This window comes from Lagenorhynchus albirostris, chromosome 15 (genome assembly GCF_949774975.1).
Source record: "Lagenorhynchus albirostris chromosome 15, mLagAlb1.1, whole genome shotgun sequence".
Lineage (NCBI taxonomy): Eukaryota > Metazoa > Chordata > Mammalia > Artiodactyla > Delphinidae > Lagenorhynchus > Lagenorhynchus albirostris.
In genome coordinates this window covers 56,989,882-57,008,951 of record NC_083109.1, presented here as the reverse complement: position 1 = coordinate 57,008,951, position 19,070 = coordinate 56,989,882, and positions in this window count along the sequence as shown.

Sequence of the window (19,070 nt, the reverse complement as noted above, 5' to 3'; positions counted from 1 at the left end):
GACCTTGGGCAGGTTCCTTGCCCTGGGCCTGCTCACCTGGAAAGGGGGCCGTCTGGATCCTTCAAAGATCCTTCAATGATTCCCACACTGGAGATTTCGTAAGATTCACGTGCAGTTGGCAGCTCCCTTTCACATGGGTAAATATGGAGCTCTAGAGAGATGTGGTGTGGAATGTGGAAAGTTAGAGAGAGCTGGGTGCCAGTACCCGCTAGCCAGCCATACACTGTGGGACCTCCCTGAGGAGGGTGGACGCTTGGGCCCCCTCCCCAAAAGATGTCAAGGTCCTCTCTCAGGACCTTGGAAGGTGACCATATTTGAAGATATCAGATTAACCGAGATAATCAATTTCAAATAAGGTCATTAGGGTGGGCTCTAATCCAATATGACTTATGTCCTTATAAAAAGGGGAAATTTGGACATAAAGACACAAACAAAGGGAAGACAATGCAAAGACACAAGAAGAAGACGGCCATAAGTCAAGAAACACCTCAGGCCACCAGAAGCTGGGAGCGAGGCCTGGAGCCGTTTCTCCCTCTTTTCCCCCAAAGGGAGCCCCCCTCAGCACCTGGATTTTAGGCTCCCAGCCTCCTGAACTGTGAGAATAAATGTCTTTTCTTCCAGCCAGCCAGTTTGTGGTCATGTGTTACAGCAGCCCTAATCCGGTGGATACCCCAATAAATTTTGGGTTCTGCGGAAAGTGAAGAAAAAGAGAAGGGGGGTCACTGCATACGTGCTGAAATCACACACACTCAGGGACTTCCCTGGCGGTCCAGGGGTTAGGACTCGGCGCTTCCACTGCAGGAGGTACAGGTTCGATCCCTGGTCGGGAACTAAGATCCCACATGCCACACGGCACAGCCGAAAAAAATAAAATAAAATAGAATTTACAGCATGAGAAAGAAATATTATTCACAAAAAAAAAAAAAAAAAAACACAGTCAGCTTGACTCAAATTCTTGAGGCAAAGTCCTTGTTCTATTTGAACTTCAATTCTATCCTTGACTCCTGGCTGGATGGTTCCTGCACTCTGTTCTCAGAAATTCTCTTGGCTTTTATCTCTAGATTCACTCTTCTGATTCTTCATGGTTTCCCATTAAGACACAAGGCAGGGACTAACCTGGTGGTGCAGTGGTTAAGAATCCGCCTGCCAATGCAGGGACACGGGTTCGAGCCCTGGTCTGGGAAGATCCCACATGCCTCGGAGCAACTAAGCCCGTGAACCACAACTACTGAGCCTGCGCTCTAGAGCCTGCAAGCCACAACTACTGAGCCCATGCACCACAACTACTGAGCCTGCACTCTAGAGCCCACAAGCCACAACTACTGAGCCCACGTGCCACAACTACTGCAGCCCATGTGCCTAGAGCCTGTGCTCTGCAACAAGAGAAGCCACCACAATGAGAAGCCTGCGCACCACAATGAAGAGTAGCCTCCGCTCGACACAACTAGAGAAAGCCCACGCGCAGCAACGAAAACCCAACGCAGCCAAACAAATAAATAAATAAAAATTTTAAATCCCTTAAAAAAAAAAAGACATAAGGCAAGGTGTCTGATCACAAGCGGCTTATGGAACATGACTTACTCGATTTATTCTTGCCCAGATACTGGAGATGCTTTAATAACAACCAAAAAACTGTTCATAAATAGGGATGGGTGCCTTATCAAGCACATTAAAAGGATTCGGTACCTACCCTTCAGGGAAGGGCAGCTAAAACCTTGATATGGATTGGCCTAAAGAAAAATAATCAGACAAAATACAAGAACAAGAGGGACGACGAATAGGAATTTCACTTCACGCAACTTAATTTTTATTTATTTTTTTTGTGGTACGCGGGCCTCTCACTGTTGTGGCCTCTCCCATTGCAGAGCACAGGCTCCGGACGCGCAGGCTCAGCGGCCACGCCTCACGGGCCCAGCCGCTCCGTGGCATGGGGGATCTTCCCAGACCGGGGCACGAACCCGTGTCTCCTGCATCAGCAGGCGGACTCTCAACCACTGCGCCACCAGGGAAGCCCACACAACTTAATTTTAAGAAAAGCATGGTTATCTCAATAAATGAAGCTAAAGTTTCTCCTGGACCCCAGAACTCGAACCATATTTATAAGTATATAATTCAGCTACCATTTAGTTTAAATGGCCCTGTTGGGCTAGCTTGGGAAATGTTATTATTTTACTATTTTCTGCAGAGAAAATAATTTCCAATTTACCTATCAAACAATTGATGGGCTGTTAAAATACAACCCATTTAAAAATTGAGTTAACATATAAAATACTGCTTTATGCCATAATAAAAATATTAGTACTTTCAGGTTTTTTAAAAATTATATCAATGTAGAGTAGTAATAGGTTTTATCCACCCCCCCAAATGTTACATTTAATATTGTTGATTTTGAAGGGTTTTTTTAAACATTAAAGAGTAACCATCTTGATTTTTATCTTCTCTTTCCTTTCATCCATTGATAACAAATCTTGTTACAATTTTCTTCCTTCAGTTTTACTCTGCCTGTGCTTTTTCCCTTGGGATTCCTTAGGAATCAAGGTTTGCATTCTAAAAACTCACAGTATTTTGCAGAATCAAAATACTGAGACCTTGAGAGCTAAACGGGATCTTAGAAACAGCTGAGTCAAACAAATGTTAATTGGACACAGTAGATATCGCTGAATATTTGATAAATAGACCACCCATAGGTTACAAAGCACAAAGCTGAACTGCTGCCATTGACTCTGGGAAAGCATTCCAACATGTTTTCTAAAACAGAGAAAGCCAAGGAGAAGAATACACCTAAATTGTTTTGAAAGGCTGGGTTTCAAATGTGGAATAATGGAGCTATGTGTTTGTAAACACAGCTATTTAAAAGAATGTAAGCTGCCTGCCAATGCAGGGGACACGGGTTCGAGCCCTGATCCGGGAAGATCCCACATGCCCTGAAGCAACTAAGCCCATGCGCCACAACTACTGAAGCCCGCACCCCTAAAGCCTGTGCTCCGCAACAAGAGAAGCCACCGAAGACCCAATGCAGCCCAAAATAAATAAATAAATAATAAAATTTTAAAAATTAAAGAATGTATGACTTATCTTGCCATTAAAATACCATGCAAACTTGGAAAGCTGAGCTTTGTCAGCTAAAACTAGTAAACAGAAGAGCGCAAATGAAATCATTTCTAACTGAATTCGTTGTTTATGATGATGATACTGTTGGGGTTTTTTTGGTTGTTTGTTTTGTTTTGTTTTTGGCCGCACCACATGGCTTGCAGGGTCTTAGTTCCCCGACCAGGGATCGAACCCAGGCCCTTGGCAGTGAAAGCACAGAGTCCTAACCACTAGACCGCCAGGGAATTCCCAGATACTATTTATTGTTTGGAACCAACACAGTCTTGATCATGTTTCTTTCCGGAAGGACTCCCCTCTAGAGCTCTCGTTGGAGATGAGGGACAGCTATTATAATTAGATGCTAGAGAAGTTACAACAAGAAGCTAACATTTACTGAGTGTTGATAATGTGCTAGCTCTTGCAATAAGCAAGTTGTACATAGTCTCTCATTTAATCTTTCCAAGAACTCTATGAGGTCATGCATTTAATAGGCCTAAATTCAGTTACAAGTAACAGAGACCCAAAATGACAGTGGCCTAAATAAGATAGAAGTTTACTTTTCTGTGACATAAAAATCTGTTATGGAGTGGTCCAGGGCTGGTGTGGCAGCTCCACGGTATCAGAGAAACAACTTTCTTCTGTCTTGTCCATCTACTATGCATGCCCTCCACTCTCTATTCCTAAAACGACTTCACGTTCCAGATGGCTGCTCCATCTCCAGCCATTGCACCTGCCATCCAGCTCAGGGGAAGGAGGAAAGGGGAGGAGAATGGCAACAGCGCATCCCAGAAGTTCCCCACATCACTTAGACCCTATTGGTGAACTTGGTCACAAGGCTAAACATAGCTGCAAAGGAAACTGAGAAATGTAGTCTTCATTTGGCATAGCCCCAGCTAAAATTCAGGGGAGAAACGATCTTAGGGGAAAATGAGCAGTCTTTGCCACAGGTAGGATATTCTTGTGAATCCTCTTTCACAGATGAGAAAACTTAGAAGTTAGTAACTTGACCAAGGTCACAGCATTAATAGGTGATGAGCTAGGATTTGCAAAATCCTATTTTGTGACACTTCTTCTCATGTACCTGGCAATGGTAAGGTATTAGTTACTAACTCTACTATGTTGCTCAGAAGAGAGAAGTTAAACAAACACAGTACATTTAGGATTTTACTCTATTACACTCAAATCACTGCTTATTTTATCAATCAGAAATTTTTAAAGTGCAGCTATCCCCATGACAGAGAGTACTGAACAGACTAACAAAAAATAGGGTTTCCCCCTTCTCCAGGGTATGTGGGCGAAAGAGCCAGCCCCACTCATGCCCCAGAGGGTTTATGAGCAGCAGGTCAGCGTTCTCTCTCTCCGGGACTCACTGTGGCTCTGGCTGCAGCATCTTACACCCTTCACAAAAATGAACCCAAATGGATCATACACCTAAAATGTAAAATGTAAAACTCTTAAAACTCCTAGAAGATAACACAGGAGAAAACCTAGATAGGTGATCTTGGGCATAGTAATAACTTTTAAAATATAACACCAAAGGCACAATCCATGAAAGAAATAATTGATAAGCTGGACTTCATTAAAATTAAAAACTTCTGCTCTGCAAAAGACAGTGTCAAGAGAATTAGAAGACAAGCCACAGATTGGGAGAAACTGTTTGCAAATGACACATCTGATAAAGGTCTGTTATCCAAAATACACAGAGAACTCCTAAAACTCAACAATAAGGAAATAAATAACCTTATTTAAAAATGGGCCAGGACTTCCCTGGTGACACAGAGGTTAAGGATCTGCCTGCCACTGCAGGGGACATGGGTTCAATCCCTGGTCCGGGAAGATCCCACATGCCACGGAGCAACTAAACCCGTGTGCCACAACTACTGAGCCTGTGCTCTAGAGCCCGTGAGCCACAACTACTGAGCCCACGTGTCACAACTACTGAAGCTCACGCGCCTAGAGCCCGTGCTCCACAGCAAGAGAAGCCACCGCAATGAGAAGCCCTCGCACCACAACGAAGAGTAGCCCCTGCTCGCCGCATCTAGAGAAAGCCTGCGAGCAGCAACAAAAACCAAATGCGGCCAAAAATAAATAAATAAATTTATATTTAAAAAATGGGCCAAAGACCTTAATAGACACCTCACCAAAGAAGAAACACAGATGGCAAATAAGCATATGAAAAAATACTCCACATCATATGTCATCAGGGAAATGCAAATTACAACAACAGTGAATACCATTACATACTTACTTAAATGGCCAAGATCTGAAATACTGACAACATCAAATGCTGGTGAGGATGTGGAGCAACAGGAACTCTCATACATTGTTGGTGGGAATGCAAAATGGTACAGCTACTTTGGAAGACAGTCTGGTGGTTTCTTACAAAACTGAACATACTCTTACCATACAATATCCAGCAATCTTTCTCCTTGGTATTTACCCAAAGGAGCTAAACACTTAGATCCCCACAAAAACCTGCACGTGCATGTTTACAGTAGCTTTATTCATAAGCTGTGGTACATCCGGACAACAGAATATTATTCAGCACTAAAAAGAAATGAGCTACCAAGCCATGAAAAGACATGGAGAAATCTTAAATGCATATTATTAAGTGAAAGGAGCCAGTCTGAAAAGGCTATATACTATATGATTCTAACTATATGACGTTCTGGAAAAAGCAAAATTAGGGAGACAGTAAAAAGATCAGTGTTTTCCAGGGGTTGTGGTGGAGGGAGGAATGAATAGGTGGAGCACAGGGGATTTGGGGGGCAGCAAAATACTCTGTATGATACTATAATGATGGATACCTGTCATTATTCTTATGTCCAAATCCATAGAATATACACCACCAGATGAACCCTAATGTAAACTATAGACTTTGGACAATTATGATGTGTCAGTCTAAGTTCATAAGATGTACCACTCTGTAGGGGATGTTGATAATGGGAAAGGCTACCTGGTGGGGGGCGGGTATAATATGGGAATCTCTGTACTTCCTCTCAATTTTGCTTACCTAAAACTGCCCTTTAAAAAGTCTTAAAATGGAGTCAAGGAACCTCCTAAAATATATCTATCTATATGTATGTTTCCAGGGTCAAAGGCTCTATGCCAAGCTCTGACGCCCATTAAATTATAAAATATCAATGGTCTATCGATGGCTCTCAAACCTCAATGTGCCACAGACGTAGAGAACAAACGTACAGATACCAAGGGGAAAAGTGGGGATGGGATAAAGTGGGAGATTGAGATTGACGTATATACACTATTGATACTACGTATAAAATAGATAACTAATGAGAACCTACTGTATAGCACGGGGAACTCTACTCACTGCTCTGTGGTGACCTAAATGGGAAGAAAATCCAAAAAAGAGTGGATATATATATATGCGTATAGCTGGTTTACTCTACTGTACAGTAGAAACTACCACAACATTGTAAAGCAACTACACTCTAATAAAAATTAAAAACAAAAACACACTTCAATATGCATCAGAATCACCCAAGGAGCATGTTAAAATTCTAGCTATTCAGCACCCCTGCCCACCACCTCCCCCCAGCAAGGTCTGATTCAGGGGGATTGGGATGTACCCTGGATCTTTACTATTAAGTCTCCCACTAGCTGACACCGATGCAGGTTCAAGGGCCACATTTTAAGAAATACGGCCCCAAAGGCTTCCTTGATCCTTGTAAGGATCTTGACCTAAAGGTCTTTCTAGCATTGACCAAGCAGACCTCCCGTGGGGCAGGGTGCAGGGTCGACCGCGCCCTCTCCACCCCTGGGGCTGGAGCCCAGTGTCAGCGGGAGGGGCTGCAAGGGACAGCTGCCATGTGGGCCAGAGGCCTCTAGATGGCAGTGCTTAGCCAGAAACAGAGCCAGCTGATGGTCCAGGGACCCCCCGCAGGGGGAAGGAGCCTGGGGCCACTGCTCTACAACCTTCCCCAAATGGCTCACACAGGGTGGACCAGGCAAGGAGCCGGAACACTGATACGTATGCAACTGAGCGATGAATGAATGAATGATAATTTGAGGGTCTGACATCATCAATAATGATAGTAGCTCACATTTACTGAAAACTAGCTACCAGGCACTGTTCTAGCCAAATTAAGATCATGCTGCATACATTTCCCATTATATTATGAGCATTTCCCCACTTCTTGAAAGAGTCAAGAGCATGCTTTATAAAGACTTCATAATTTTCCACCTAGTGAAACTAATAAGATGTGTTTATCAGTCCCCTATCACTAGGTTTTTATATTATTTCTTTGTGTCTTCTATTCCAAATAATACTACACTTCATATTATTGCAGTTTCCACAACTCTGATTATTCCCCTCTTGGGGTAAATGTTTAGAAGTGGAATTATAGGATCAAAAGCTAGGACCGGGCTTCCCTGGTGGCGCAGTGGTTGGGAGTCCGCCTGCCAATGCAGGGGACACGGGTTCGGGCCCTGGTCTGGGAAGATCCCACATGCCGCGGAGCAACGAAGCCCGTGCACCACAACTACTGAAGCCCGCGTGCCTACAGCCCACAAGCCGCAGCTGGAGAAAGCCCGTGTGCAGCAACGGGGACACAATGCAGCCAAAAATAAATAAATAAAATAAATAATAAATTTTAAAAAATTAAAAAAAAAAAAGCTAGGACCATTTTTAAAGATCTTGATACAGATGGCCAACTAATTTTTTGGAATATTGGAAGTTTGCCTTCTCAGGAACAACATGTATGAAGGTACATCATCCCGGACTTCCCAGTGCTGAGTAATATCCACTTACCATTTCAAAACTGTATTCAAAACTCAGTATCTCAAAAAGAAAAACAAAAAAAAAACCCTCAGTATCTCTTTTTAAAATTTGGATTTCACAAAGTAAGGTTGAACTTTCTATTCATATATTGATTTGTCATTTGCATTTCTGCCTGTGAATTCCCTGTCCCTATTTTTCCTTTTTGGTGTATTACATGTCACAGTCCCATTTTCCTTTCAATTTTGTTCATATTGGTGATGAACAAGAGTTTAAATTTATGCTCACAATTTTTTATTTTTAAAAAATATTGTCCATTTCTTTATGCTTATAAGGTTAAGCATTCACAAACATTTTCCTTGTTTATGTTTTACATTTAACTTTTTAATCTCTCAAAATACCTGAGCGCATGAGATGATGCGCTAACAATTTTTCCCCAAAATATTGTTTTCCCTGACACCACTTGTTGGCTAATCCATCCCTTCCATCATTTGTGCTATTTTCTGATGGAATACCAAGTATATTTTCTGGAGTATCTATCCTGTTTCATTGTGCCAACACCTAACTTTTTTTTTTTTTTTTTTTTTTTTTTGCCGTGCCCCCAGTGCCTCCCAGCTTGCTGGATCTTAGTTCCCCAACCAGGGATCGAACCCACGCCCTCAGCAGTGAAAGTGCAGAGTCCTAACCACTGGACCACCAGGGAATTCCCAACACCTAACTTTTAATTATTACCATTTTTTAAGTTTTAAATTCTTTATTTCAAAATTTCCTTAGCTAATCTCAGTTGTGAATTCTTTCAGCTGAACTTAAATAGCAATATTTCTGATGCGTTTCCAAAAATCCCTTCAGGCTTTTATGAGAACTATAAATTCAACTTTGTACCATAAATTCAAAGTTAATTTGGCAAGGTTCAACCTTCAAGTGTGGAGACAATATGGGAAAATGGGTGCTTGCAGACATTGCTGGGGGTAGTATAAAATGGGCTTTTAAAAAAATCTTTATTGGAGTATAATTGCTTTACAACGTTGTGTTAGTTTCTGCTGTACAACGAAGTGAATCAGCTAGACGTATACATACATCCCCATATCCCCTCCCTCTTGCGTCTCCCTCCCACCCTCCCTATCCCACCCCTCTAGGTGGTCACAAAGCACCGAGCTGATCTCCCTGTGCTATGCAGCAGCTTCCCACTAGCCATCCATTTTACATTTGGTAGTGTATATATGTCAATGCTACTCTCTCACTTCGTCCCAGCTTCCCCTTCCCCCCTGTGTCCTCAAGTCTGCTCTCTATGTCTGCATCTTTATTCCTGCCCTGCCCCTAGGTTCATTAGTACCATTTTTTTAGATTCCATATATGTGCATTAATATACGGTATTTGTTTTTCTGTTTCTGACTTACTTCACTCTGTATGACAGACTCTAGGTCCATCCACCTCATTACAAATAACTCAATTTTGTTCATTTTTATGGCTGACTAATATTCCATCGTATATGCGTGCCACATCTTCTTTATCCATTCATCTGTTGATGGACACTTAGGTTGCTTCCATGTCCTGGCTATTGTAAATAATGCTGCAGTGAACACTGTGGTACATGTATCTTTTTGAATTATGGTAAACTGGCCTTTTGAGAAGAAGATTTGACAGTCTCCATCCAACTCTTAAACGTATGTATGCTTTGACCCAGAATTTCTATTTCTTGGTATCTAGAAATCTCACACATATACACAAAAGAATCACTGCAGCACTTTTTGCAATAGACTACAGGGAAATAAACTAAATGACATCACAGAGATGGGCTAATAAATTATGGGATGGCCAAACTCTGAAATACTAGCAGCAGGCTGGTCTGCGTGTGGAGAGATCTTTTTTTTCCTTCCTTTTTTTTTTTTTGGCCATGCCACGCGGCTTGAGGGATCTTAGTTCCCCAACCAGGGATTGAACCCAGGCCCTCTGCAGTGAATGCACGAGTCCCAACCACTGGACCACCAGGGAATTCCCAAGGAGGTCCTTGATTTAATATTAAGTGAAGAAAAGCAAACTGCCAAACAAATGCCTACAATATAATTCCTTTTTTTTTTTTATAATGATAAATGGTCTAGAGCAGAGGTCAGCTTTCTGTAAAGGACCAGAGAGTAAACATTTTGGGCTTTGTGAACCATAAGGTCACAACTATTCAACTCTGCAAATGCAGCCCTAGACCATATGTAAGCAAACGAATGTAAATAACACTTTATTCACAAAACCAGGCAGGGGTAGAATTTGGCCCTGAGGCTATATACAGGCTATAGTTACTGATTCCTGGTCCAGAAAGATAGATACCAAAATAATGTCAAAACTATTGCCTCTGCGATAAAAGTGGGAGGGGGTAGAGGGGGGTTCTTAGGGAAAAAGAGGACTGCAGGATCTGGTGGCAGACTCCCTGGACCCAAATCCTGACTCCAGGGTCCCTGGGCCCATTCATCAGCACCCCTCACCACCAGGAATCCCCAAGACAAGCCTGCCCTAGGGGTTTGAGGGACCAAGGGGGCTATTAACTCTATCTGCTATGGGTGAGGACCCTTCCTTTTTTGGGGGGGCTATGCCACACGGCTTGTGGGATCTTAGTTCCCTGCCCAGGATCGAACCTGTCCCCACCCCCGGCAGTGCTAATGTGGAGCCTCAACCACTGGACCGCCAGGGAATTCCACCTTCCATAGTATATTTACCTTCCATAATATATTTATCCATTCTATCACAGTAAAAAAAAAAACCACTTCTATAGTGCTTACTAAATGGCAAATGCTACTATAAGAACTTTCGATTATTAAGTCATTAACTCCATTTAAGCCTCATAACAACAACTTATCCACATTTTAGATGAGGAAACTGAGGCACAGAGCAGTTAAGTGGGTTTGCTCAAGGTCACACAGCTCATCAGTGGTGGAGCCAGGATATTCAAATCCTGTGTCCAGAGATTGTACATCAGCATTACTTTTTTTAGTCCTGCTGTGTTGTTGTTTCTTTAAATAGTGTGCCAGCCATTCTAATAAAGAATTCCATTTTTATACTGAAGAAAAGGCATGATTGAGTGGAAAAGAAGCTATTCTCTCTCTTTATGCTGAGACCACGAAACATCACCATTTAACTGGAGTGAATATAAAACAAAGTTAAACACATAAAATGATCCGGAATGACACACTCCCCACCGGATCACAAGTTCCATGGCAACAAGGACTGTGCCTTGATCAGGTAAAGGAAAATCACACAGACGGAGTCTGGACTGGAGAGATGAAATTCCAAGTTTGAGTGCCAGCTGGGTATCCTCAGACAAGTCACTCAGGCTTTCTGAGCAGCAGCTTCTCCATTGGCAAAACAGACACATACACATGCCTTAGGGGTTGCAATAACCTTGCAATGGGATATATGCACGTGAAGCACCCAAGAGACAGTGGAGAAATGGGGTTACCAGCACAACTGGCCTTTCATCTCCCTGTGGGCACAGCACAAATTCCTGCAGGACTGGTGGACTTCCTGTTTGTTTTGGCCAAAAAGCCCAAGCCTGTTTTGCTCACAGCCATGTGTTTGTCTCCTGCACAGGCTAATGGAAGGATTACAGCCACAGCTGGGACTAGGAAGGACTTCTGAGGCAAAGCCCTGGAGGGCAGACCCGAGACACCACCAGAACCCTGGCACAGCCTGGGGATGGGAGGGAGTCTGCGGGGGCGGGGTTGGGGGGGAGGCGGGTGGTCCAGGAGCAGGGACTAAACCCCGAGAATAAGTAAGTGCGAGTTACAGTTCATGGATTCCTGAGTATCCCAAGCCAGGACCCCAAATCCAGGGCCGGTGAGAGAGCCCATTTTAGAGGTGGGCAAGGTGAGGAGCCTGAAGGAGCCTGGAAAGGCATCCACCCATTCTCCCAGGTGCCCTGACCCAAGGAAGGCCAAAGCCATCCCCACCCATAGAAGGTGCTCAGTTGAGCCAACAGCCTGTGTTGAACTCAAACTTCCTTAAACCGTTGTGCACTCTGCAATTCACCTTCGTCCTGGGGATGCCAGCTTCACGCATGGATTTGACCCCGTCAGCATCTGAGTGGACCACCCCCAACAAACAGGACTTCATGGAATTTTCAGTCACCACCCCCAACAAACAGGACTTCATGGAATTTTCAGTCACCACCCCCAACAAACAGGACTTCATGGAATTTTCAGTCAGCCTAGGGTACTGTTACCCAGTTTGACAATGAAGGCCCAGACCAAAGTTCAACAGAATTAGGGAGTGAGGTCCTGGCAGTGTGGGTCCCTCCAAAATAGTCCGGCAGTTGGACTGGGCACTGGGAGGTGGTGCAAGGTGGGAGGGGGCTTGGGGCTGTGTCCTTAGGGGAAAAGAGGAGCACTGCGGGATCTGGCGGCAGGCTCCCTGGGCTCAAATCCGGACACCAGGGTCGCTGGGCCCATTCATCAGCACCCACTCAGCGCCAGGAATCCCCGGTACAAGCCCTGCCCTAGGAGAACTGTCCCTTTAAGGCTCTGGTGTGCGGGCCCAGCCATTTTCAAGGAGCTGACCCTGGCTGTTTTTCAACCTTCCAAACTCCAGGCCCAAACAGGAAGTGAGTCCCTGCAGGAGAATGCCAGGCTCCCAGCCTTAAGGGGATATTCACGGACGACCCTAGGTGCCCCTGGGGGAGGGGTGGGGGCCCAGGACTTTGCGGGGTGCATGGCTCTGCGGGTGAGGGAAAACGATTTCAGCATCTGCTTGCATCACTGAATGGTGTGTCTGAAGGAAGTTCTCAAACTCAATCCAAGTTCGTCCAGTTGACCAGGTCATGCAGCTCACATGGGCATCCTCCAGTCCCTGGCCAGGTCCCCAAAACAAGAAATTGTTGCCTACAACCCCAGGAGGTAGTTAACCAGTGTCATCCCTATTTTGAACGAGGAAACTGAGGCTCAGGTTAAGGTAACCTGCTCAAGGTCCCAATCCTCTTGAATTTGAACCCGAGCTTCAGCTAGACAAGGAATGCTCACAAGTACATTCTAGACAGGGCAGATGCAGACAGATATGGGTTCAGCTCCTGGTTTGGGCACCCCCTTAACCTTTCAGTGCCTCTGTCTTCTCATATGTAAAATGGGGATCCCCTCATCCCATCAAATATGGTTAAGGATGTCCACCCGGTGACAGACACAATGACAGTGAATAACACACATGGCCTCCAGGAAAAGCAGACACAACGCAAAAGTAAACCAGTAAATAAAATCATGACAGGATGAGAAACAAGGGGCATAGAGGATGATGGGGGAGGGGAGGGTCCTATGAGATGACATAGAAGACGAACCAAAAAGAATAAAGTGACAGCCTTCTCAACAGTGGGTGAAAGGGCACCCCAGGGGGCAGACATAAATCAAAAGAATTCCAGTATTTGCACAACTTGGAGCAAATGTTCACAAGGAGAGGCCTCTGGGGAAGGTTCCAGTGGGGTGGCCCCCGAGCCCTGCTAGGTCATGCCCAAGAAGGGAAACCCTCATCGCTGGCACCTGCTGAGAACACCAGCTGGGGTGACAGCTGACCCCAGCCTCAGACGGGGCCACCTCGGCGCCCAGGGCCTGGAAATAACTCCCTCGGCCTTCAGACACCCCACCCCTGCCTGCCGTGAGCCTGTACCAGCGGTGACCCCGCTGGTCGCCTACCTAAGCCGGGACATCTGGAGGGGCGCCCACGGCAGCCGCTAGGCGCGCAGAGCCAGCCGATTTAAAACGAGTTTCATTGGGCAGCTTAGTGTCCGGGACGTCATGTCCCAGGACGTCGAGTCCCAGGCGGCTCCGCGGAGCCCACCTGCCGCGCTCGTGCTGTCCTTGGGTGGAGGCCCAGGCCTTCCCTTCGAGGCGGGTCCGTCGTCCCGGTGCCTCTCCCCGACGACCTCGGCGGCCCCTCCTCCCCCAGAGCGCCCTCCTCTGGCCTGGGTGCCTCAGCGTCCCCCGCTGTCACCACTTTCCATCCTCAGGACAGCCGCTCTGGCTCCCCTGGAAAAAGGGACAACGCTCTCTTGCGGCCCCGGTACCAGGATTAAGAACTCGGTGCTCACCGTGAGGCGGGTATCCTTCCGTGTGAGGCAAGTATCCTTCCGTGTGAGGCGGATATCCTTCCGTGTGAGGCGGATATGCTTCCGTGTGAGGCGGATATGCTTCCGTGTGAGGCATCACACCATTTCATCCTCCCTTACAGACGGGGAGGGCGAGGCAGAGTGGCCAACACTTGCCCAGGTGGGTGGGTGACTATACCCACAAGGCTCCATGTCGTCCGAGCACAGTGGCCAGCGCAGCCAAGAGGGCTCCCCAGGAGCCCGCTGCGCACCCAGCCCTGCACAGGGCAGTGGCCACAATGCCAGGCATCCAAGCTCCACTCTCATCCGGAAAATGGAGCTGGCAGGTATCTTCACCCTTTTCCATTACAATACTCATTACTAATACAAGATACAGGTCTGTACAGGCTGGCAAAGGAAGAGCTCCAACTTATTTTTTTATAAATTTATTTATTTATGGCTGCATTGGGTCTTCGTTTCTGTGTGTGGGCTTTTCTCTACTTGCAAGGAGCAAGGGCTACTCTTCCTTGCACTGTGTGGGCTTCTCATTGCGGTGGCTTCTCTTGTCGCGGAACACGGGCTCTAGGCGCGCAGGCTCAGTAGTTGTGGCGCACGGGCTCTACAGAGCGCAGGCTCAGTAGTTGTGGCGCACGGGCTTAGTTGCTCCACGGCACGTGGGATTTTCCTGGACCATAGATCGAACCCATGTCCCCCTGCATTGGCAGGCGGATTCTTAACCATTGCACCACCAGGGAAGCCCTCCAACTTATTTTAACTGAAAACAAAAAGTGCAGTTGAGAGTGTATGTGACCCTTTTTGTATAGTTTTTCAGGAATACGTATATTTAAGTACATGTACAGAAATTCTAAAGTGCGCCCAGTAACTCTTGACAAGGTAGGGAGACTGGGGGTCTGCACCTCACCCTGATTTCCTGCAACGGGGAACTGCTCCTTGAAACAGGATTCCAAGCTGAGTAAATGCAATGGCTGGCACGCTCTGGGACCAAGGTCCTTCATTTCCTGCTGTGCCCATCAGCCCCGGCCTTGGCCCAGCTTCCCTCAGGGGCAGAAGGCCGCACAACTCCAGGCTCAACTCCACACACGACAACATCCCAGAGGAGACAGCTCAGGAAGACTTGTCACCTTGAACTTTTCCGTACTATTTTCCCAAGTGCATGTGTTACCAATAAAATTTTTTAAATGTAGAGATAACCAGGTAGTAGGACTTAGGACCCACTTTTATTTAATTTGCCTTCTTTTAAAAACAGAAACCCTGTCCCCCCCCCAGACCTTTGGATTCTGTATGTAGGTGGGGAGTCCAGGAATCTATTTTTAAACCTTTCCCAAGGTGACAGTCCCGCCAGGTGCAGGAGAGTCATCTCCTGAGGCAAGACTGCTGGGTCACTCCTGGTGAGTCATGATTCACAGCGCCCTGGGGCCTTGTGGGTGCAACTTCCCCCTGCCACGCCCAGTAAAACAGCCTGCCCCAGAAGAATGTCCAGACTTCCTGAAGGCCTAAGGGACTGAAGGTGGCTGGGCAGGCAGCTAAGGGGAGCGGCAGGGTACAGGACCAGCTGCCCTCAGCCTCAGGGCTGGCCTGAGAGCCCGGTGCCACTGGCCACCTGCCCAATAAACAATCTGGAAAGGGCCAAAGCACCATTCCCCTCTGGATTCTCTGAAGAACCCACCAGAGGTCCTTGGACAGTTGTCTGTCACTAGAGGAGCTTGAAAAATGCTAGTGCCTGGGTCCCACCCCAAGGAGTCTCCTCTAGTGTGTCTGGGGTACACCTGACCATGGCTGATTCTAATGTGCAGGTAAGTTGAGAACCACAGAACTGGAGAGGAGACGAAATAGCAAAAGGAGCTGGAGTCGAGCATAGAACCCAGGAGAGATCCTTCTCACACTCTAAGGGGATTTTATCCAGCCAGGTGGACAATGGAGGGGACCATATTGAGCGGCTCCTGGGTGTGCTTCCCACGTGCAGCTGTCGTCCCAGGCATCTTCACCTCACCTCGGACAGGAGACAGCGCTCACCTCACTGACCACCATACCCTGGTTCTTGACAGACTGTGAAGGTCCACAGGGAAAAAGAGGGACTTTTCATGAAAATCTAGAAAACTTCAAGCCACCTTTATCTACTCACTCTTTCAAGAAATGTCCAAGTTCCTACACTTTGTGCCAGGCGCTGATATCCAGAGCTCCCAGGTTTTCAAACTGGGTGGGAAATCAGTGTAGTAGTTCACAGACAGCATACTGTTTAGAGAAATAGCAAGAAACCATAAAGTCAAGTGCACCACACACAAAAAGGTAACAATTCTCTACAACTTGTTTCAGTTGTGGGGGGTGTGTGTGTGCATGTGTGTCCACACTAGGTCTTCAAGGGAAAGGTGTTTCTTACTGTGGATCACAGTCCAAATGCTCGAGAAACACTGAGATGGGCAAGAGACAAGCCTTAACGTACCAAATATAATTGTGTAAGCAAACACAGTTCTGTAGACATTTATGTTAACCCAAGAAGCCCCAAACAGCACATCAGAACTTCGTGGTAGTTACAAACTTCTAGATACACCTTGAAATCAACACTGCCTTTGTGGTCGTGAGACTCACTGTAGAAGAGATGGGTGAAAAAAGCAATCAGCCTCCTCCATGATTTGATCAATGGTCTCCTCTCCCCCAGGAATTTCAGCCCAGCATCACCACCACCCCTAAGGAACAGATACCAATGGCCTGAGAATCCTTCCACAAATCCCAAAGGTACAGTGGCACATACCTTGGTGGACTTACGGGGGTCATCTGGATTAGGAGCCCACCGGGGCCCAGGGGGCTGAAAGCACCCCAGGGAAACCAGTGGGGGCGGGCTGCCCCAGCACCCCCAGCCCTTCTTCCTCAGGCTGCACACCTGCTGAGCCTTCCTAATTGCTGCAGCTGGATAAAGCCTAGGACTCCTAGCGCTCTCAATGACAGCTCCATGAACGATCGGAACCCTAAACACTTCAGGTAGCTCAAAGCACACACCCACCAGATCCGCAGCAGAGGACTACCCCAGCCCTACCAAGCGCCGCTGTGCTGCAACAAAGCACAACCGGGACCTGCACTGAACTCAGAGTGGACACGCCCACCCAGCACCCAGTCCCCTGGGTTCTGAAGGCCTGGCTCCCCAACTCGAGGATTAAGGACTCATAAAGGAAGGTCACCTGTACTTGCTGGCCTGTGGCATCCTAGGTAGGCGTTCAACTTCGTTCTTGAAAGTAGGATCTCACGAACATGTAGACAAACTTTTGCCCTAAAAACTAATCATCACACAGACCCACAAGCTTCACCTTGTGCTTGGTACCTACCCCTCTGTTCTCAAACTGTCCCAGGACATGGTGAAATCAGCCCATTTTCAAGCCTGGAGCTTCCACGTTCCAGTCTCTCACATCACTCAAGTGTGTGATCCAGCACTAACTCCTACACAGGAGTCAACCAGCACAGCTGAGTGGCCACACGCATGAAGGACTTAGAAACCTACAGAAAATTGCTTGGAAGGTTACTCTCCAAAACTATCCAGTTTTTACCTTTGGAGAGGGCTGAAAAGCCTTTACGCTAATGTTTGACATTTTAATTTTCTTTATAAAAACGAGTATGTTAATCTTTTCAATGGCACATTAAAAAAAAAAACTATCAGCCACATTCCAGAGTTAATAAGGGCTCCACTGATGGAAGGCAGATTATAAATGCAGATGTAAATGTATCCACAGAATTCAAGTCACTAAGCTTCGCATCATTGTTTTCTATTTCACAGATGATGAAACCGAGCCCAGAGAGGCAAACTTACCCAGGCTCCCACACCTAGTGAGTGGAGGGGTCAGCATTCAAATCCACATGATTTCAAGCAAAGGTTCCTCCTTCATACAACGGGGCAAAAGGCAAATGGAAATCGTGAGATCATTTCTCTCTGCAAGTAGTACAGCTACCCAACACTGGCTAAGATGTAGGGGGAAAGGCACTCTTATAATCATGTTGATGGAAGTATTAGCCGATCCTCCTTATTAAATATTAAATAAGTATATTAAATATTATATACATTATATATATACAATACTAAAGTATATCAATATTTTAATATTGAATTTTAATATGAAATTTAATATGAATTCCTTTGAACCAACAACTTTACCTGCAGAAATTTATCCCATAGGAACCTAAAAAAAACTTGAGTGTTCACTGTTACTAACTGGAAAAAACTGGGACCCACCATGAAGGCCCAGACATACCATGGAATTCTATTTAGTCATAAAATATCACCATATACATTCTTATGCAGAAAGACCTGCATATACTATAAAGCTGCTGTGTGGCTGGATTTTTCCTGTTAAAAAAAATTTTTTTAAGCATTAACTCAACACAAATAAAATGAGGGGCCATCAGAAATTTGGAATAACATCAATGAAACGTCCCAGTTTTGCCGAGGGCCACAAAATTTGTGCTGGACTCTCAAAATCCTCTTACATCACAGGCTACTCTGTGCTGGACTCCACAGAGAACATGCAAGGCCCACCACAAGAAGTAAAACCTTGTCAAGTGCATCAGTACAACACAAAGTGACCCCACTAAAACATCACACACCTCACAAACATTCCAGCGTGGGGTGTGGAAGCAAGACATACCAGGTGAGGTCATCTGAATTGATCAAAGTTGTAACAGCTTTCAAGGAGGGAGCAGGTACTATAACAACATCTGATCAGAGTAACCTCCTAAACTTAACTAAATTAAACATATGAATCTTAAGTTTAAAATAAACAAGGGTTTCTTCTGGCGGAAGCTTTCACGTAACTGCACTCCAAGAGTCCACAACCTACCTATGAAAGATTCCCAACCTCCTAACTAGACACCTAAATAATCAATCTAATGGATGAAGTGGCAGGTAGTAGCAAGCTATACAAAATAAAATGTAATGAGATTAATCTGCTAACAGTCACTATACCTCTCAAAAAGTTCAGGTAGTAATGGTGCCAAAAACTACTGATCCACTCATAATCATTTTCTGAAATTAACTGTGCTGCCTGTGTCCCCAGCTAAAGGCCCATTTCCAAATCATCTCTTGGCATCTTTCACCTTCATTGCACTGAGGCTAGCTCACCCTCTTGGCCAGGCCTTGGCGACCCCCCTTACTGTTCAGCAAATTAGCCCAGCTTTCACTGCTGTACG